We start from the raw sequence: 23,049 nt of genomic DNA on the forward strand, positions 1-23,049 counted from the left end.
ACACTAAATATACACACTAGGCAGAGATCAGAACAAACCAACACACAGAAGAAACCCACAAAACCAGCATGGCAACACAGGCTACAGATCAGAATAGAAAAACTGAGAAAAGACATCGGACAGCTAACACAATTTATAAGAAATGAAATGTCAGAACGAAAAAGTTTAGGTAAAATCTCACGACAAGAAGCGATAGAGCAATTAGATGAAAAGAAGCAGAAATTACAAGCATTGGCCAAACGACTTAGAAGATACAAAAAAAGTGAAAATAGAAGGAAACAAAACCAAACATTCAACACAAACCAAAAGAAATTTTACCAGACAATAGATAACACACACATTAAAATAGACAATCCACCAAACATAACAGACATAGAACACTTCTGGAGCAACATATGGTCAAACCCAGTACAACATAACAGGCATGCACGGTGGATACAAGCAGAAACACTCATACAAGATGATACCACAAATGCCTGAAGTGATAATTTTGCAACATGAAGTCACCCAAGCAATTAATTCTACTCACAGTTGGAAAGCCCCTGAAAAAGATAAAATAGCAAATTTCTGGCTAAAGAAGTTCACCTCAACACATTCACACCTAACTAAATTATTTAACAGTTACATTGCAAACCCATACACATTCCCTGACACACTTATACATGGAATAACTTATCTGAAACCTAAAGATCAAGCAGACACAGCAAACCCAGCTAAATATCGCCCCATAACATGCCTACCAACAATCTACAAAATATTAACTTCAGTCATTACACAGAAATTAATGACACATACAACACAGAACAAAATTATAAATGAAGAACAAAAAGGCTGCTGCAAAGGAGCACGAGGATGTAAAGAGCAACTGATAATAGATACAGAGGTGACATATCAAGCTAAAACTAAACAAAGGTCGCTTCACTACGCATACATTGATTACCTAAAAGCTTTTGATAGTGTACCCCACTCATGGTTACTACAGATATTGGAAATATACAAAGTAGATCCTAAATTGATACAGTTTCTAAACACAGTAATGAAAAACTGGAAAACCACACTTAATATCCAAACAAATTCAGATAACATCACATCACAGCCAATACAGATTAAGCATGGAATATACCAAGGAGACTCATTAAGTCCTTTCTGGTTCTGTCTTGCTCTGAACCCACTATCCAACATGCTAAATAATACAAATTATGGATATAATATTACTGGAACATACCCACACAAAATCACACATTTGCTATACATGGACGATCTAAAACTACTGGCAGCAACCAATCAACAACTCAACCAATTACTAATGATAACAGAAGTATTCAGCAATGATATAAATATGGCTTTTGGAACAGACAAATGTAAGAAAAATAGTATAGTCAAGGGAAAACACACTAAACAAGAAGATTACATATCCACACTGACTCCATAGAAGCGATGGAAAAAACAGATGCCTATAAACATCTAGGATACAGACAAAAAATAGGAATAGATAATACGAATATTAAAGAAGATCTAAAAGAAAAATGTAGACAAAGACTAACAAAAATACTGAAAACAGAATTGACAGCAAGAAACAAGACAAAAGCTATAAATACTTATGCTATACCAATATTGACCTACTCATTTGGAGTAGTGAAATGGAGTAACACAGACCTAGAAGCACTCAATACACTTACACGTTCACAATGCCACAAATATAGAATACATCACATACATTCAGCAACAGAAAGATTCACATTAAGCAGAAAGGAAGGAGGAAGGGGATTCATCGACATAAAAAACCTATATTATGGACAGGTAGACAATTTAAGAAAATTATTTCTAGAACGAGCAGAAACTAGCAAAATACACAAAGCAATCACTCATATAAATACATCGGCTACACCACTGCAATTTCATAACCACTTCTACAACCCTTTAGATCACATAACATCAACAGATACGAAGAAAGTAAATTGGAAAAAGAAAACACTACGTGGCAAGCACCCGTATCATCTAACACAGCCACACATCGATCAAGACGCATCCAACACATGGCTAAGAAAAGGCAATATATACAGTGAGACGGAAGGATTCATGATTGCAATACAGGATCAAACAATGAACACCAGATATTACAGCAAGCATATTATTGAAGATCCCTATACCACAACAGATAAATGCAGACTTTGCAAACAACAGATAGAAACAGTAGATCACATCACAAGTGGATGTACAATACTAGCAAATACAGAATACCTCAGAAGACATGACAATGTAGCAAAAATAATACATCAACAACTTGCCATACAACATAAACTAATAAAACAACACGTTCCCACATACAAGTATGCATCACAAAATGTACTGGAGAATGATGAATACAAATTATACTGGAACAGAACCATTATAACAGATAAAACAACACCACATAACAAACCTGACATCATACTCACCAATAAAAAGAAGAAATTAACACAACTAATCGAAATATCCATACCCAATACAACAAATATACAAAAGAAAACAGGAGAAAAAATTGAAAAATACATCCAACTGGCTGAGGAAGTCAAGGACATATGGCATCAGGATAAAGTTGACATTATACCAATTATACTATCAACTACAGGAGTCATAACACACAATATCCACCAGTACATCAATGCAATACAGCTACATCCAAACTCATATATACAACTACAGAAATCCGTAATTATTGATACATGTTCAATCACCCGAAAGTTCCTAAATGCAATACAACATATACCGTACAGATAAAAGGAAGTCACGCTTGATCAAGGTCCGCGTCACTTTCCCTTTTTGACCAGACATAACGTCTTAGAAAAGAAAGAAAGAATAACAATAATAACAATAATAATAATAATAATAATAAGAAGAAGAAGAAGAAGAAGAAGAAGAAGAAGAAGATGCGTAATTTGTCTGACAAAACAAACAATTGTTTTTGTGGAATTTTGGTGTTTTGTACATAATTAAGTAGTTTAGGGCAATAACGAAATTATATGTGAGCTTTCCCAACTCTCCATTTCGCATTTTTGTGTAAGTAGGGGTTTCCGCGCTTTTCCATTTCTTCGGACAAATTTATAAGATCCCTAACAGATGTATTAGTTCACGAATTAACTTCTGGGCTGAAAGTTAGGTATTCTTACGCAGCATCGACACAAGTTGTGCTAACTGTACGCTTCCTTGTTAAATGTCCGCTTGTAGTCACGCTTATATGATTTCGACACACTCCCAATCGAAGGATCTCTTGTCGGAGTACCTAGTTCCTCTGCGGTTAACTTTTCGTAGTAATTTACGTTTCTGTTCCCGGAATGAGATTTTCGCTCAGCTGCGGAGTGTGCGCTCGTGAGAAACGTCGTGGGCGAGTGCTCCACCGACTGAACTACGCAAGCACGACTCACGACCCGTCCTCACAGTTTCACTTTCCTGTTAGCATTTAAAATATGTTCAACACAGTTCTTGTTTACACTGCACACGAAAGCCGATTCCCTCACAGTGAACGACCAAGTCCAAACACAAAAGTGCCGTTTGTGAATATGATTAAACTCAGGTAGTAAAGTCTACCAATACAGTCACTTGACCAGAATACAAATTAGGCACCGAGATCACTAAGGGCCTAAAGCAAACCGCCGTGGACCCCACATTTGAGTGAATATCAGAGAAACCAGTGATGCAGCTTTTCGTGAATTTTCATATCTATAATATAGGCCTACAGCACAAATAAATCTGACTCACCATAAGAACATCACATTTCGGAAGCATAAATATATGCTACAGTCACACAAGCGACGGTGATGTGCTTTAGGCCCTTATGATTCTCAGCGCCTCAAATGGATCACTGTACAATAAAATTCATAATTTAATGCACTGTAACTCATTTAGAAACCCACAAAGTAAGTTCACTGTGACTACAGCTGTAACATATACTCATCCAATTTCACTGTAGTGTGTAGTGAGTGAATTAGCATGTCTGGGGATTGTGCTGCCATCTAGCAGGATTTATGCCGAGCGAACAGGGATAAGAGTCCGTCAGATGTGTTACCACCTGTTGACCCTGACGTTAACTTCGAGCACTAGCTGCGCACACCGTGAACAGTGCGCGTTGTTTATCAAATCCGTATGTATTTGGCCCGTAAGGCAGTTACGTCACTCGAGTTACGCATGCGCAGAAGCTCCTTAAAACGTGCCCAGCTGAAGATGTCGTCGCCTTTCCATCGAGTCTAGAGGAGCAGTAGCGCGCTCGATTCAAGTGCCGTATGTTTCAGACTGCAGCATCTGTGTTGTGGTGTATGGAACTGGGGACGTCCCCGCCGTAGCTCTCAGTGGTTCACAACCCCACAACACGCTACAGCAGTCCACTCACCCCACCGCCGCCCCACACGGAACCCAGGGTGGTTGTGCGGTTCGGCCTCCAGTGGAGCCCACCGGGAACGTCTCACACCAGACGAGTTTTTGGCTGCACGGTAGAGTAATTATGGTGTACGCATATGCGGAGACAATGTTTGCGAAGTAATCGCCCACATAGTGTAACTGAGGCGGAGTAAGCGGAACCAGCACGCATTCGCCGAGGCACGTGGAAAACCGCCTTAAAAACCGTCGACAGGCTGGCCGGCACACCGGACCCCGACACAGGTCTGCCGGGCGGAATAGTGCGGGGAACCGGCAGGCACGCCTTCCCGCCCGGAAATCTGTGCGTTAGACCGCGCGGCTAACCGGGCGGGCTACGTAACAGCACTCCAAGAAAAGTAACCAATAAATCCACAAGTTGTCGAAAGTTAGGGTGTTCACGTGCTCTCATGCTCGTACACGTTAGCCGCCACTGAAAAGCGTGAGTACTTACTACAACTAATCCTGTATTACTACTCATACAGTGAAGACAGAACATAGATAATTGCCGGCCGGAGTGGCCGAGCGGTTCTAGGCGCTGCAGTCTGGACCCGCGCAACCGCTACGGTCGCAGGTTCGAATCCTGTCTCGGGCATGGATGTGTGTGATGTCCTTAGGTTAGTTAGGTTTAAGTAGTTCTAAGTCTAGGGGACTGATGACCTCAGATGTTAAGTCCCATACTGCTTAGAGACATTTGAACTTTTTTTTAAGTCTGTTGAGTCAGGTAATATAGGTGAACCTGTATTAAAGGAAGAATTTGAACTAGCTCTGAAAAAATTTAAAAACAACAAATCGCCTGGTATAGACGATATCCCAGCCGAACTTCTGAAATCTGGAGGAGCAAAACTGAATGAGGAGTTGTATAATCTTGTTTTCAACATGTACGAGCAGGGTAAAATTCCTACAGACTTTGAGAAAAACATTATGATCCCCATTCCAAAGAAGGCAAATGCTACAAGATGTGAAAATTATAGGACGCTCAGCCTAGTTACGCACGCCTCTAAAATATTAACCTCAATTATCCTAAAACGCATAGAACAAAAAGTCGAAGCTACACTCTCCGAAGACCAGTTTGGGTTCCGGAAAGATAGAGGAACCAGAGAAGCAATATTTGCTCTAAAATTAATAATAGAGAAACGACTAGATAAGAACCTGAAAACATACATAGCTTTCGTAGATGTAGAGAAAGGCTTTGATAATGTAAATGGGATAAGATGATTGAGGTACTCAAAAAAAGTAGGAATAGACCATAAAGATAGAAAAATGATATGGAACCTGTACAAAAACGAGACAGCAGTTATCCGTGGACGGACAAAACAAGAAGAGGTGCAGATACGGAAAGGTGACCGACAAGGTTGCGCACTATCCCCTGTTGTCTTTAACGTATACATTGAAGAGGCGCTGAACAAAGTAAGGGAAAATTCACAGACAGGTGTAGTAATTCATGGCCAACGAATAGATATAAGATATGCCGATGATATAGCTGTCCTGGCTGAAAGTGAAGAAGATCTTGTAGTCCTACTGAATAGAATGGATAAAGTTATGGGTTAAGAATATAATATGAGAATTAATAAAGCAAAAACAAAAGTAATGGCATGCGACAAAGAAGATCAAGTGAAAGTGCAATTTCATGGAGGCAATGAACTGCTTGAACAAGTTGATAAATTTACTTATCTGGGCAGTAATATTACCAGGGATGGAAGGAGCAAGGCAGAAGTGAGAAGTAGAATATCTCAAGCAAAGGCTGCTTTTAACAAGAAGAAAAACATATTAACATCTAAGAGCATCAGCCTTGAAATCAGGAAAAGATTTTTGAAATCATATGTGTGGAGTGTGGCATGCTATGGGTGTGAAACATGGACTCTCGGGACAGAGGAAGACCAAAAGCTAAATTCTTTTGAAATGTGGTGCTATAGACGCATGCTCAAAATAAAATGTGTCGACAAGGTCACAAACGAAGTGGTTCTGGAAAGAGCAGGTGAGAAGAGAAGCTTCTGGAGTTTCATTGTTAAGAGTGCAATTTACAGGCCATCTATTAAGACATAAAGGACTCCTGAACACAATCATAGAGGGATATGTCGAGGGAAAAAGACCAAGAGGAAGACCACGACTGAGGTACATGGATCAAATCGTGAAAGATGTGGGATGTAACACCTATAAAGAAATGAAGAGGAAAGCTGAAAGACGCACAGAATGGAGACAAGCTGCCATTGTAGCTGTTGCAAACCAATCCTTGGATTGACCACTACAGAAGAAGAGAAGAAGAGTCAGGTAAATACTTTGGGATTGAGTTACCAACAAGTGAAGCTGGAACGATCACATAGATAATGTTGTGGGGAAGGCGAACGAAAGGCCGCCCGCCGTTTACTGGCAGAGCAGTTGGAAGGCGCAACAGGTCTGCTGAAGGCTGCCTACGCTGGTCCTTCCTCGATGTGGCGCATCTTTGAGGTCCCCGTGACGTCATCTTTCTACAAGATAGAGCCAGACCGCATGTTGCCGGTTCCGTCCTGTTTTACATAGGATGTCGGACTGTTGGAGCAAAAGAGGGTGTAGTTCTTGCTAGTGACGTTAGATATCGAAGAAGCGACAGGAGACGTTTTGTTGTTATTGTTAAAGAGTAAGGTGGACGTCGTAGCCGCAGATACTGAAATGACATTAATTAGGGTAGCGTTGTACATCGAATAGAGGAAACCATAGTAGCTGGCAGCGTTGCAAGACGAGTTGACGTTGGGCAAATTGGCGAACCCGGCCGACGTACTCCGGGTATACGCAGCCTGACAGTACTCTGCGGTGGTGGCTCGTTACGGAGTAATAGCGTAATTACGGTGTGCGGTTTGTCGAGTTTATTGCCACAGTTCGTTTCTGTGGAAATAGCGTCACAACAGTTCAAAATGGCTCTGAGCACTATGCGACTTAACATCTGAGGTCATGTCCCGTAGAATTTAGAACTACTTAAAGCTAACTAACCTAAGGACATCACACACATCCGTGCCCGAGGCAGGATTCGAACCTGCGACCGTAGCGGTCACGCTGTTCCAGACTGAATCGCCTAGAACCGCTCGGCCACACTGGCCGACGTCACAACAGTGAAACAGACTATAACGTGTCTCGACCAAAAGGTACAACTCCTGTGGCTTCACGTACACGCCTTTGTACGGACGCGATGGGACTGCTCAGGGTGGCTGTGATCGGAAACGATACACCGGGTGCCTATCGTTCAACCGTCCACCGGTTAACGTTTCCGCGCTGCTGTGTATCACTGCTGACGTCCAACCGACGCTGCCGGAAAGACAGGCCCCAGACAGAACGGCGGAGTGCCGAAAGCGCGGTCGAGGAGAAGGGTGAGTGTGTGGCTGGGCATTACTGTCGTCGGCAGCGACTAACGAAACACCCGCCGCATTCCGTCGGCCTCGGCGCCGTCGCGCAGTATCCTCAGTGCAGTGGAGACACTAACCTGAGGGAGGGCAGCAGAGAAGCGAACGAAATGCGATAGATCCGTAAGGAGCGGCCGTACACTGTGCGTCCCCCGTACCAAAACACCCAGCAGGTATCGCCGAACAACCGCAACCGGCGAGTTCCGGACCTCCCTGTATGTAATTCTAGTGTCTTAGATACAACTTGGGCAATTTTTGTGGGGGCTCGGATGAAACCGGTCGAAGACGCACCGCGTGCTGGAATCGGGGAGACAGTAGTAAGCCTTCTGTCACTGCAACGCGTACCGAGTCGCACCGTATCGATCCGGGATAGGGTGGGACGCCGGGGCCCACTGGAAGCCGCCACGCCAGAGCCGGCGCGTGAGCAGGAGCCGAACCCCGGACGCGCCGTCGGTCGTCGCGCGTCCTTTCCTGTCGCAGCGTTGACGGCCGGGAGTGTGCGCTCGTGGGAGGAAACGCGCGTACTGTGCGTGTGTGCGTGTGCAGGGGCGGGGGCGGGTGGGCCGGCTAATTGCAGAGGCGCGTCACGGCTCAGGAAGCGGCCATCCGGCGCGAGACGTCGGCCGCGCGGTCGCTGGCGGCTGGCGGCTGGATTGGTGGGGGGGGGGGGGGGAGGGGGCAGGACGTAGTTCCGCGTGTTGCTGTGTCTGCCAAATGGGCTGACCAAGTCATTGCTCGTCAAACATTGGTCGAGACTAAAGACTAGCTCGCCCGCCTTTCGCCTGTCGCCGTTTTCCCACTATCTGAGATAATACGTTCACTAGGTTTCGCGACATTTCCTTCTAAATGTCCATTTCGTCTGCGTGGTCGTCAGTCCGTGGACTAGTTCGACACATCCCCCCCACACCGGTCAACCCCGTGCTCAACTGCGGAGTCGCACACCCGCTCGGAGAGCTCGCCTTTTAATAGCAGGGGACCGTGCTCTGGAGGGCCGCTGAGCGTGCCGAGTTGGGCGAGCTGCTCGAACGCTCACAAACGCAGCACTCGTGCATACGACACGTGGGGCCGCGACTTGGTGTGCACGAGCGTTACGCCCTCCGGCGGTAGTTGTCGGCTGTGTCTGGTTCGCAGACCACACAGTTTTACGAAATGGACGGGCGTAAAATTGCTATATTGGCTCTCTTAAAACGCACGTACATTTCCTCCGTCTACTATAGATAAATGTAAACATCAGTATCCGAGGCAAAAAGTACCGTGTCCACTTAATAAGAACGTCGCCTTATCTTAAAGTTCTGTTACAAGTCCAGCGATACGTATTTACAATAATTCTGCACGTAACATAAAAATTATTTCATCATTGTCAGTGTTCAGAAAATCCCTAACGTCATTCTTATCTTATTACTGTTACTATTCAGCAGAAGAATTTTCACAACAAGTGAAATACAAAACTTAAAAGAAGAAAGGACAAAACATCTTCGTGCAAGTAGCGCAAGCTGACCTGTAAATTAAGCCAATCCAACAAATTACATTCTCAAAAAGAGCGCACTTGTATGTACATAACGTCGAATATTATAGTATATACTTACAGTAAAATGGTAATAAAGCATCAGAGCCTATTAAAAACGCGTGGTTACTAAAAGAAATGTTTGCGTGTAGCGCGACGCCAACCATTGAGACATCACACGGTTATGTACCTATCTGTGACGCTAGTCACTGCCCTATGCACACCACGAATGCTTTCTGACCATGTCTAGAATGTTACCACCTTCTGAAAGCTGTAATCTTAGCTGTGTTACTAACTGAAACTTAACTGTGGCAAAGTGTATCGAGAATACTGCGTTTTGACCGATCCTCTGTGTGCCCTTACCTTCAAACGGCATACTCTCGTAGTAAGCAAGTTACAATAATTCTGTAATGACGAATACCACGTCTCCCGTCATTTTATTACAACAAGTCGTACGATTAACGACGGGTCCTCGAGAGAGCCTCAATTTGTCGGTGTTCCGACACGGCATATATTCGTATGGGCTTCAACTGAAAGCCAACGTGGCGCCTCGCGGCTCTGCGCTGCGTGTGACGTACGAGGCGCTCCGCCACCTCATTGTCCAGCGGCCTACGTACTGCTCTGCACGCTCAGAAAGACTCCGGAGCAACGTGCCGTTCCACGCTGGGACGTCAGGAACTCGGCACGCCACGCGCGGTCCGTGTGGCCCGAGAGGCCGGCCGCGCTCTTCCGGGACCGCCTGCAGACTGTCGTCGTCCCCGACGATTCCACCCGGGTCACCTCTGGACGCTGGCAACGGCAACCTTCGTACGGTGTACGTGGCATATAGAGTTTCTGTTGTTGTGTCAGAAACACAGAGAGTACAACTTACTTTGTGCACGTAGTCACCGAATGCCACTATTACCTCAGCCCAAACATCTATTGCAGCGGGAGAAACTTTCCCACATACTGTTCCTTAAAGGTAGTCATTGCACTCCACGATTATTAAACACTTGCCTGACGTGGCGGCACTGTAGCAGAAATGTGGAAACACAATAAGGAATAACAAATAAGATTTATTAACAGAACGTTACAAAACGATTATGACTTTGGTACAATCTCGTGCGCGGGACTTTGTCTTAAATTGATTGCATTTATTATAACTTTCCTATCTAACTCCCGTCTCTGTGGTCATTGTAACTGGATGTAACGCTCCAGACTCGCTGTTAGCGATCCTGATTCTCCATAAATAAAGTACCTGTCTGGCATGATCTGCTGTACTGAGCTCTCCAACTGCAGGTTCGTAAATGTAGCAGTGTCCACAGTACGTCGTGTTTTGATGCTTGAGTGACTTCAGACAGATTTTTAAAAAATGAGATAAGAAACTCCTCTAGGTGACGCGACCAGCAGTGATATTTGCGTTCCAGCTTGTTAGGAATAATTTGCTGTTTGCTCCGAATATGCCGCAATTTCCGAGGGTGCGGCTAGGCAGGAAACTAAGAGCACAGCTTAAATCGCGCATATGAAATGAGCAGCAATGATTTTTATACTCTTTGCTTATCACAAATACATACTGCGATCGAATCGTTAACAACACTATCGTAAATATAGCGGTCGAGACAAAGATCGCGTCACACAGCGAGTGACCGTGAACTTTGTAGAAAGTAGATTTTACGGTGTTCGACTGTGATTTGTACCGTACTTCACGGTTTACATTTCGCTAAATGATCATTCGAGGACAAAATATGCACTAATTGTAGCAAGCAACACCATTCGTCAAGATAACCACTCAGTACAAGTTCTACGCGAATCTTCGGATACTCGGCACTCTCGTATTGAAAATTTGCACCAAGTTTTATTTCCCTCCCGTTTTTTACAAGAATAATTTCAGTGACAAAATACACCTTGCCACGATTCATTTACTGAGAAGTTGCTCTCGTGACGTGTCACGTGTAAAGATTCATATTTCATTGCGTCTGCCGCAGCGCCCACAGAACAGCGAGGATAAAAATGTCCTCCAGACCGCACGCAGGCTCATCCGAAAGAAGCGTCCCTATTGGCTGAGGCACTCCTCGAGGAACGTCCTTTCGTGCCGTATATTAATTATCAACTACCACTACCGAACGGGGTGGCGCAGTGGTTACCACGCTGGAGTCGCATTCGGAAGGACGACGGTTCAAATCCGCGTCCGGCCATCCAAGTGTACGTTTTCTGTGATTTCCCTAAATCGCTCCAGGCAATGCCGGAATGGTCCCTTTGGAAGGGATCTCCTTCCCCCTCCTAGACACAATCCGAGCTTGTGTCTTGTCTCTGATGGCCTCGACGTCGATGGCACTTTAAACCCAATCTCGCTTCGTTCTTACAACTCGCATTGTGCGCTCCCTTCAAGATTATCCGGTCTTCCGCCGATACACAAGGACGTTTTCCCCCTTCGCCTACCGTGTAGGCACGTACTGTGAAGCAAAACACCCTGGTCCACTACTGAACGCACTAGATTTCACGCGGCCATTGGGATGACGTTTAAATAACTGATATTTTACTACGTTTTCATGTGGTGTCTCTCTTCATCCTCTCCTCTGTCGGATTATATACAGTTAATTGAACCAACTGAGTCCCTTAGGCTTGTCCCAAATTCCATTTTTATTCAGTGACCAGTTCTGTGATCAAACTTTGTCACCTATTACAGCCAACCTGTTTGCCTGCGCTTTCGAGGAAGTTGTTCTGCTGTTTTCGCCATTGAACGCTCCATGCGTATCCAGATACGTAGCCGATAATCTTGTTGTTTGGCCACGGGGCAGTGAGAATTTAAACAACTTTCTAGAACACCTTAATTCAGGCCACCCGGATATTCGCTTCACTCCGGAGCTGGATGGTTGCGCATCTGTCCTCGATGTGTTGGTCAGCAGAAACGTTGGGATATGCTGTTTATAAGGAGCCGAGAGTCAGTGATTTGTATCTCCAGGCCGATACCTGTCACTGTCCGGCTCACAGGGGGACCGCACGACCTTCCCCTCGCCGATCTGATTCGCATTCACAGGGTGTGACGAGCACGACCGCGACCGTAACAGACACTGCAGGAGAAAACAGTCGTGCACCGAGAAAGAGGGCATCGATTTTGATCCGATGACGGCACATACCTTCTGGGGGCTGATAGGTGCACTGGTAATGGTTTCAATGTTATTCGCTAACAGATTCACTCCCGGGGTTCTGGACATACACGCAGCACAGACGCCCGCCAGGAGCGCCATACTGTAAGGGCAGCAGCGGCGGTGGCAGTTTGTACAGCTACCACAGCACAGGCGAGAGCCCAGGCGTGTCCACACAGTGACGCAGTGCGACTGCGGGCACGGACACCTCTGGCCCGTCCTGCGCTCACGCCACAGCAGCGACGCGCACATCGCTACTGCTGCCGCCAGAGGATCGCTTGCAAGATGGAATGGCGCGCTGTGGCCTTCAGCGAAGAAAGCAGATTGTGCCTACACGCAAGTGATGGTCACTCGCGCGTGCGACGTAGACCTCGTGAGCGCTGCCCCGTAGAGTGCATTCTTCCGAAACACACTGGCCGCACCCCAGGCCTTATGGTCTGGGATGCTATAAGCTACAACTCTCCGTCACCTTCGGTATTTATGGAGGGGACGCTTACCAGCATTCGGTACATGCACAATGCTTTTAGGTCCGTTCTTTCGATGTTCTTGCGACAGTAAGGTGATGTGTTATTCCGCGTCGCCCGCACACTGCCTGTGAAACTCGTGGTCCTCCGCAAGACGTGCAGCAACTTCCCTGGCCAGCACGATCTCCAGACTTGTCTCCAATCGAACACGTGTGGAATATGATGGGACGAAGAGTGTGACTCGTGCGACTTGTCGACCGACAACTATCACAGAACTACGTCAACAGGTCGAGCAGGCGTGACATAACGTATCCCGCGACAGTGTTCGCCATCTCTACGATCGACTGCATGTCAGACTTATCGCCTGTATTGTAACCCCTGGAGGCCACATCACTAGTGTGGGTGATTGAGCATGTGTCAACACCTGATACCTCAGAACCGCTTGTGCTATTCATCTGTAAATGTAACATTTCATATATTCCATAAGTACTGTAGCAACAACAAATCTTCACTGAATTGGAAACTTATTTCTGGCGGTATATGTAAACAGGAATACGCAACTTACCAACTTTAAAAAAAAAATTTAAAAATTTTAAGCCCGCTTACATATACACATCAAAAGCAGTCTTACATCACCCCAGTTCCCAGAACTCCTGAAGATAGACGTTGACTATGGATATTGCATCACACACAAAGTCCCTTTCACTGTTGAGAGATGTCACTAATCTCACCCAAAGATTTAAACAACAGTGCATGAGCAGTGTCTGTTAGACGGAGGCAGTCTGAAAGCTGACCAGTTCCAGTCATTCCACCAGGAGGTACACGGCTCGTGTTGTCTGTAGTTCAACCGTGGCTGGACAGTCAATAGCGTCCACGTCGTTACTTTATGCCAGGAAGGGCTCTCAAGTATCCAGGCGTCTCACAGCGAACCAAAGCGATGTCGTCTGGACGTGCAGGAGATACAGAGACACAGGCACTGTCGGTCACGTGCCTCGCTCAGGCCAACTGAGGGCTGTCACTGCAGTGGATGGCCGCTACCTACGTACTATGGGTCGGAGGAAGCATCGCCACCATGTTGAATAGTGCTTATCGTGCAGCCACAGGATGTCGTGCTACGACTCGCGCTGTATGCAACAGCCTGCATGATGCACAACTTCACTCCTGAAGTCTGTGACGAGGTCCATCTTTGCAACCACAGCAACGTGCAGTGCAGTTCGGAAGTAGTAGAACAAACTATCCATCACCCCATTCTGCATTCTTGCCAAATTTATGCAAGATGGCAGATCCAAGATGGCGGAGATAGATATGGCAACATCACAATGACATCACGGTGGGAACTTCAAATTTTGGCGGGAAAGTAGGTCAGTTGGGCTACCTCAACTAATCTAACCCCCTGCCCTCCCCTGCCCCATCTCCTCCTCCAGAAAATGTTGGGAAGTTCAAATTCCATCAGGAGAATGCAGCACACCACAGCTACACTAACCTAAGAAAATTGTGGGGAAAAAAGGGCACTTGGCCTATCTCCACTAATCTGTCATCCCACCGCCACCTCTTCCTAGGAATTGGTGGGAATAGGACTGAGCCTGTGCTGGATAGCATGGAAATAAGCCTTTTTCAGTCTTTAAACGATTAGCGGCAGTACTGCCATCCAGTGTGTTCACCACAAGGTCTGGACTCCAACTGACCTAGTACACAGTACCGCCACCAGAGGGCGCCGTCGTCCCTCCTGTGACTTAATGCAAGATGGGGTCTGGAGAGGGGGAAATAGTGGGAAAAGGATGTAGCCTGTTCTGTGCTGCTGGAGAGAGAAAGGAGTGCACTTTATTTTGGAACAATTTATTTAGGGATGGATTTGATGTAGTGTATTTATTACACTCACCCTGACATGCTTGAGGTCACAGTAAATAGTCTACAGACCTGCAAACTAGTCGTAAATAATGCAGTACACTGATGTGCAGAGACGCAAACAACTCTTAAATTACAGAAATAATGCAGTACACAGTGTACAGATGTGCAAATTACTCGTAGATCACCAAAATAATGCATATGTAACGCTATGGAAACATGCTCACAACACTTAAACACCCTAAAAAAATGCAGTGCACAAACACTCATTGCACATAAAAAATGCAATGTATCAGAGGCTCCAACACGCGCACACGTCGACGCCTCCGCAAGCCACTGCCTGATAGATGAACGCGTGGGGCACTAGCCATTGCTCTTGTGCTGATGCCAATGCCCACCAGCAGGTGAAAGTCACATCTACAGTCAAGAGTTCTTTGAGTATTACACTGATGTCACAGAACTCCACCGCCCACCATGTGCTGTCCACTGGACCGTGCAGGATGCTACCGCACACGCTCCCAGGAGTCAGGCTGCACCGGTGGCCCCGGTGAAGTGACGATGCGTCTGTCAGCTGCCAAACCACGCACAGGTGGCCCTTTGGGTCCTGCAGGCGTGAGGTGGTGGCATCCCTTTCATACTTTACATCTGAGAAATTTATGTCGAAATACGTGTTCACCTAGGCACAGTTGCTGGCGCAATGACACATTGACACGTAGCAGCAGTGCGGGTACAGCGCCCAGAAGGATGTTTGCATAGCAGCTAAAAGGTTCTCATTGCTATACTGACGTCACATGTCTACGTAAACAACAACCAAGTCCCCCCTCTGGAAATCTGTTCCAGAATAACATCGACTGCTTTCTCTATAGCAATCCTTATGAGACAGGTCGTTCGTCACTGAATTTAGCTGTCAAACTGCTACTGCTGCGAGCGTGGGAGCACCGTCCGCCGTTCTTTTCTGCAGGCAAGACTTTCAGCGGCAAAACTATTTTGTACAGTTCACCATATTGCACTGACAGGAAAACCCTGAAAAAGTGGCATAAAAATCGTCAAATACAGAAAGACTCTTACTCAATTACACTGCTCTGCCACTGAGGACAGAAGTTTCAATATTAGAGCGTGAAACCGGTCTCCAACCCACAATAAATCACCGCATACTGCGTAGATGTAGTAAACATGCAATTCTTATCGTGCGCCATACAAAATCGCCCCTTTTGCATCATTCATATAGCTATCGACCACCAGACACTCGTACATATACCTCGAAGACAGACAGCACTGTATATACACCTCGCAGCACTAGATATTTTCCCGCAACTGACTGTCACAAGTCATCCACTCCTGATGTGAGACCAGAGCCCCCTTAGTGGACCGAAGTCACTCTCAGAACTGTCCTACAAAGACAGGCTCGTTTCTACACCAATCTCCAGACTCTGGGATGATTACAAGAACAAGTGTATTTTCCCATGGTTTGCCAGAATTTTATACCATTTACGCGATACTTCTCGATGTAAAGCACATGGCAATATCTTTTGCATAGCAGTATCGCTGTGCAACATAATTTCAGAGACATAGACTGGAAATTATTTCTCTAGAAACCTGAAACTTTAGTTAGGTGTTGCATGCTGTAAACCACTGATAACTAGAAAGTTATCCTGTCTGCGAAAACCTGTATGTGAACACTCGGAAAAAATAGAGGTAACTGATATTTCCATTTGCGAATACCGATGTCAGTGATGTAACAGATTCCGAATAATCCCTACAATTTACAAAGTCAACTAAGGTGTTTCTAGAGAACCAGCAAACGTGTCTACCACCTGTCTTACACTTGCTGGATGCGCTCACCACAATCGATAAAGATGGGAAATGTGAAGAAGCAGTTAATTGGACAATTTACATGGGATGGAATAATGGGTCAGCGCAAAGACATTGAATTTGCGATTGTGTACTCAACAACGAACATGGGTGCACGAATGGCAAAACGTCATTTTTTTGGATGAATCCAGGTTCTGTTTACAGCATCATGATGGTCACATCTGTGTTTGGCGACATCGTGGTGAACACACATTGGAAGTGTGTATTCGTCATCGCCATACTGGCATACCGCCCGGCATGATGGTATGGTTGGTTACACGTCTCAGTCACCTCTTGTTCGCATTTACAGCACTTTGAACAGTCAACGTTACATTTCAGATGTGTTACGACCCGTGGCTCTACCCTTCATTCGATCCCTGCGAAACCCTACATTTCAGAAGGATAATGCCTGACCGCATGTTGCAGGTCTTGTACGGGGCTTTCTGGAGACAGAAAATGTTCGACTGCTGCCCTGGGCAGCACATTCTCCAGATCTCTCACCAACTGAAAACGTCTGGTCAATGGTGGCCGAGCATTCGGCTCGTCACAATTCGCCAGTCACTATTCTTGATGAACTGTGGTGTCGTGTTGAAGCTGCATGGGCAGCTGTACCTGTACACACCATCCAAGCTCTGTTAGACTCATTGCCCAATGCCTAGGCATATCAAGGCTGTTATTACGGCCAGAGGTGGTTGTTCTCGGTACTGTTTTCTCAGGATCTATGCACCCAAATTGCGTGAAAATGTAATCACATGTCAGTTCTAGTATAATATATTTGTCCAATGGATACCCGTTTATCATCTGCATTTCTTCTTGGTGTAGCAATTTTAATGGCCAGTAGTGTATATGCATGATGCAAAAGGGGCGATTATGTATGGCGCAATATACGAATTGTATGTTTACTACATCGGCACGGTATGCGGTGATATATTGTCGAGTTGGAGATCGGTTTCATGCTCTAATATTCCAGCTTCCATTCTCAGCGGCAGAGCAGTGTAATTGAGTAAGATTCTTTCCGTATTTGATGATCTGTAGGCCACTTTGCAGGGTTTAATTTTCAGTGCAATATAGTGATCTGTACTAAATAGTTTTGCTGCTGAAAGTCTCGTCTGCAGAAAGAAAAAAAAAACCTGCAGACAGTGCTTCCACACCTACAGCATCAGTAATTAGGAATGTTAATTATGTAAGATCCAAACAGAATGCTCAATTAATTCACTATATGTCCTTTGTGCTGGGGCATAGGAGTGTCTACAAACTGTTTAGAACAAGTTGGAGGCAAGATATACACGGAAAGTTCTGAGAAAGCAAGTGTTCAAAGACAAGTTGAAGCAGACCCTCCAACTCTGGCGGGGATGGTGTCACTCATCCGCCACTATGGCATTAGGACATCTCCAGACAAGAATCTGTACGATACCGAAAATTTTCGTCATTTTTCTCTTCTATAGGACAGTGCTTCGAATTCTGTTTGCATAATTGGTCTGATTTCCCCCCGTCTGTGCTTAGACAGTGTTCTCTTTCCAAACAACAAGAATGTGTTAATGATTAACAGTGTTTTCATGAGTGTGCACAGACATGAGGGCTTTTAGCAGTGAGAATGTTTAAAGTTTCTGAGATGTATGTTGACATCGGGACGTCACGATTTCCAGTAAGGGAACAGTGATGTCTCGTTAGGACCGTCAGGAAGAACGCAGTAGGTATTACTCTGAGCTATTTTCGTAAACAGGTCTCAGTCACTGCGCGAACATTTTGCAGCGATGCATCAGCCACAATGGGCAGGTAAGCATGCGTGCATGGCTAGACACAGCTCTCGTGCCCCACTGGAACAGATTTCTATAGCCCGATCTGTGATGTCAGTGTCCACAGGTAGAGAGGTATCGCGCCAGCAAAGGTAAACACGCACGTGCGGGTCAGAGATGTCTCGCGTATGGGACCAGCGTGAGCGCGCCGACTGGCGTGCATCCCTTGGAGTTCTGTAGGGGGGGGGGGGGGGGGCAGTTCACTGATATGTCACGGTTGACTATAGTTCTAAATCGATTTTATGTGCAATGAGTGTTTGTGCACAGTATTATTTTCGGCTGTTTGAGCATTGTGAACGTTTGCATAGCGTTACATATGCATTACTTTTTGATAATTTACGAGTTGTTTTCGTGTCTGCTGCATTATTTTGTGAGCAAGTGTGCACGCTGTGCAAGGCATTATTTCGACAGTTAACGAGTTGTTTTCGTGTTTGTACATCAGTGTACTGCGTTATTTCTGTGATTTACGAGTAGTCTGCAGGTCTGTAGGCTGTGCAAAGCATTATTTCGACTATTTACAATTAGCAAGTGTGTGTGCAAAGCGTGTTACATGCATTATTTCGGTAATCTATGAGTAGTTTGCAGGTCTGTAGGGTGTGCTATGCATTATTTCGGTAATTGTTTGCGTGTCTGTACATCAATGTACTTCATTATTTCGGTGATTTACGAGTAGTTTGCAGGTGTGTAGAATATTTACTGAGACCCCAAGCATGCCAGGGCGAAAGTTTTGTATCAGTGTAACAAATAAACTACGTGAAATCTATCCGTAAATAAATTTCCCGACATTTTCCCCACAGACCGCTATCTTGGATTGTGTCACTTACGTCCAACCTATCCAGCAGCCCAGCACAGGTTCAGTCCTTTTCCAGCCAATTCCTAGGAAGAGCTGGCTGTAGTTGAGGTAGCCCAAGTGCCCTTTCTTCCCACCAATTTCTTAAGTTAGTGGAGGTAGCCATGATGTGTTGCTTTGTCCTGCTGTAGTTTGAACTTCCCACCATTTTCTGGGGGGAGGGGGTTAGGTTAGTGGAGGTTGCTCAATTGACCTATTTTCCCGCCAAATTTTGAACTTCCCGCCACTTCTGTCGCCGCCATCTTGAATCCGCCATCTTGAATCCGCCATCTTGGATTAATTAGCCCACAATGCAATGTGAGGCGGTACGAAGTTTGTTCCACTACTTACAAATGGGTCGAACAGCATGGCAAATGGACCACTCAGAATTGGCATCACGTTCTCTTCACCGATGACTGTTCCATATGCCTTCAACTAGACAATCATCGGAGACATGTTTGGAGAGATCCCGGTCAGGCTGAACACCTTAGACACTTCGTCCAGTGAGTGTAGCATGTTGGAGGTTGCTTGATGTTTTGGGATGGCATTATGTGGGACCGTCGTGACTGATGGTCACGGAAGGCGCTGTAATGGCCGCACAATACGTGAATGCCACCCTCCGACCGATAGTGCAACCATATTGGCAGCATATTTGCTAGGCATTCGTCTTCATGGACGACAATTCCCGCGCCCATCGCGGATATGTTGTGAATGACTTCCTCAGAATAACGACATCGCTCTACTAGAGTGGCTAGCGTGTTGTCCAGATATGAACCCTATCGAACATGCCTGGGACTGATAGAAAAGGGCTCTTTACGGACGACGTGACCTACCAACCACTCTGAGGGATCGACGCCGAATTGCCGTTGAGGAGTGGGACAATCTGGACCAACAGTGCCACGACGAATACAGGCATGCGTCAGTGCAAGAGGACTGCTACTGGATATTAGTGGTACCGGTGTGTACAGCAATCTGGACCAGCACATCTGTACGGTGGTACAACATGAAAAGTGTGGTTTTCATGAGCAATAAAAAGGATGGAAATGATGTTTGGTTGCTCCTTGTTCCAATTTTCTGTACAGGTTTCGGAATTGTCGGAACCGAGGTGATGCAAAACTTTTTTTGATGTGTACATTGTACTGGCGCTCGTGTTCAAGGACTCTGCATATGAGCGAGTAAGTGAGCAATATAATGTGCGGTAGGTTCCAGGATCTTTGTTGACTAGCGGTACTTTTTTTCATTCCCACATTATTCTGAAACGTGCAGTATTAGAATTAAATCCCTCCCAGATGTCGTCCGCTGCTGCAATCTTACGACGTTTGTTTTTGTACGTAGGAGAAGAGCTTTATAAAGCGACTACGAAATTGTGCATACATCGTCGGAGAGAATAGAGAGATAGCTTTTAGAGAACATTACTTCAAAATTGAATCAATCGTAGACCATCAGTCGTCTTGGTCCGAATAATTTTGATGTCATATCAACTGACAGAACCGTAAAACCGCCAGAAAGTGATATATTATTCCTAACCGTAAAGCAATATCTTCAGGTAAAAAAAAAGAAGGAACCTAAACAATATACAACGTTTACATTTGGAAGTAACCTTAGACTGAAAGATTGTTCAAATTGTAATTTTTGTATCTTCTTTAGATACTCATGTTTTTGCCTGACGATGTGACTGGTCTCGAAACTTGTTGCGACTGAGTGATTAACATATCAATTTCTGGCTGCTGTTGCGGTTTTATTACTCGAAGTGGATCGCTAGGGTTGTAGGTGCCCTACATACCGAGCGGTGCGCAATCTTTATCTTGTGTCAGCATCGAATCTGCGATACGCTGGCTCAGACAGTAAACACTGCATCTTACCTATGCAGCTGTCGGTCCGAACGTACCTTAGCGTATCCGACGACGTTACCCGGCTCGAAACCCATAATAAACAGATGAGGTTAAGTAAAACAAACGTAGTAGCGTCTAGTGGGAGTAAATGAGGCGGTGACGAGGGAACTGTAACTGGAAATGAGACACCAGTAGTGGTAGACGAGTTTCGCTATTTGGGCAGCAGGATAAGTGACGGTGGCCGAGGTGGAGAAACTGAGCGAGGCAACAGAAAACCGGCATTTGGTGGGGCTGGAAGAGCCGACATGTAAATACGGCGGCGGCGGGGGCGGGCTGGCTGGCTTGGCCCTCGGCCAGTGCCGCAGTGCGGCGCGCGCGCCCGCCCCAGGGTCAGGGCCGAAGCCGGCGCCGGCGCCGACGCACCCACCCTCCGCCAGTCGATGGCGCTGCCGCCGCCGCCGCCGCAGTCTCACACTCTGCTGCCACTTCCGCTACGTAAAACATTTTGACTGCCACCCCCCCCCCCCCCCAATCCCCTCTCAACCACCAAAATAATAAAAAAATCTACAATTTCAAGAAAACTCACCACTCCGGTCTCAAAATTAAAAGTTGATTTTTGGTGTACTTCGGGATACGTGAATCTCAGATCCTTTCTGTGGATTTTCCAGCAGGTACAGGCTCTAAAACGATTTCCTATCACTGTCCGGAAGGGAGCGCCGTCGTGTCTGTGTGCAGACAGAAGAACTTGTCTGACTTCGTACCTTAAACACCGGAAGACAGCTAATTTCAATCGTCGTATGGTAAATGAAATACATGCGTACCAGAGCTCCCTCCACAGCTCCAGACGTCCTCTGCAGACCACCGCGATACGCCAGCCGCCCCCACGCCGCTTCCTCCCATCGCTGCTCGCAACTCTTTTGTGAGTACGTGGCTGGCGAGCATCGACCCTCCCTCGGCCAATGCGGCATCTTTTCTCTCTCTGCCATAATACTGTTACGTGAATATTTCTTGCCCTTCGACGCGACCTTCGCGACGGATACCCTCTTCAATGTCAAGTACCCTGTACCTTACAATTTCGCTTTTATGTTAAATAGTCCACCTCCTACCATTTATTAGCGAATGACCCCCCCTGCCTCTTCGACCAAAGAGAACGTATTTGCCGGGTCCGCGCCCTTCCCTCCTCGTGTCTGCCTTAACGGGGGCACGGCGACTCCAGGCTAATGACGTCCGTGACAGGTGTCCGTTGCCTAAGAGCGTCGGCTTCCGTTAGGGAGAACCCCCCGCCAGTCCCTCGTGACGAATGCCGCCGTGCCGGACCACTCTCAGGGATGACGAGTACATTCAACCACTCTTCTGCCCGTATGCCACCGACCGTCTGAGCCATCAACTCACTTCAGCCTAGAAGGATTTAACTCAAATACGTTTCCCTCATTAAATACGAATCGAAATGAAGAGCGATCTCTCTTGCCCCAATTTCTGGTCTGTATCATGATTTAGGGTGAATTCTCCTTAAATACCGAGGCATTATTTTTTGTCGAATAAATCGAAGACAAGAATATAAAGGGGCGTTCTCGAGCTGCGACAAATTTGGCGCATATTAATTTCAAAACCTAAATACGGTCAAGGGTATAATTTTCCACGCAGACCTTGTACTTCAGATGGAAGAGACTGGACATGCAGGGCAGGTTCCTGAACAAACAACGGCCTTACCTCAAGGACAATTCAGGTTACGCCTGTTACCTTCAAGGTGAGGTGGAAGCTGTACCCCCTTCCAGGGAATCGTCGCATCTCGACCACTCAGAGTCGTGTGCTCGGATTCACGGCGTAACCCAATACCTGGTACCTGGCAAACTCCTCCCCTGCCTCTGCTTCCCCTCTACACCAGTAAGAAGCAAACTTGGCTCCCCTCTCCCCATTTTATTACTGTAACAATTTCGTGGACCTGGATCGTCACCAGTAGCAGCAAATATTACCTATTTTACGAGGTAGGGCAAAATGGCGCTAAATATTACTATAATTCAAAATGAAAAACACTTTTCC

The 23,049-nt window shown here is 46.0% G+C and overlaps 1 protein-coding gene across 2 annotated transcripts in view; it reads left to right on the plus strand.

The window, feature by feature from the left end:
- Positions 1 to 23,049, plus strand: part of LOC126161305 (uncharacterized) — an 847,447-nt gene that overhangs the window by 67,540 nt on the left and 756,858 nt on the right. The gene's annotated exons all lie outside the window — the stretch shown is intronic.

Source organism: Schistocerca cancellata, chromosome 2 (assembly GCF_023864275.1).
Source record: "Schistocerca cancellata isolate TAMUIC-IGC-003103 chromosome 2, iqSchCanc2.1, whole genome shotgun sequence".
NCBI lineage: Eukaryota > Metazoa > Arthropoda > Insecta > Orthoptera > Acrididae > Schistocerca > Schistocerca cancellata.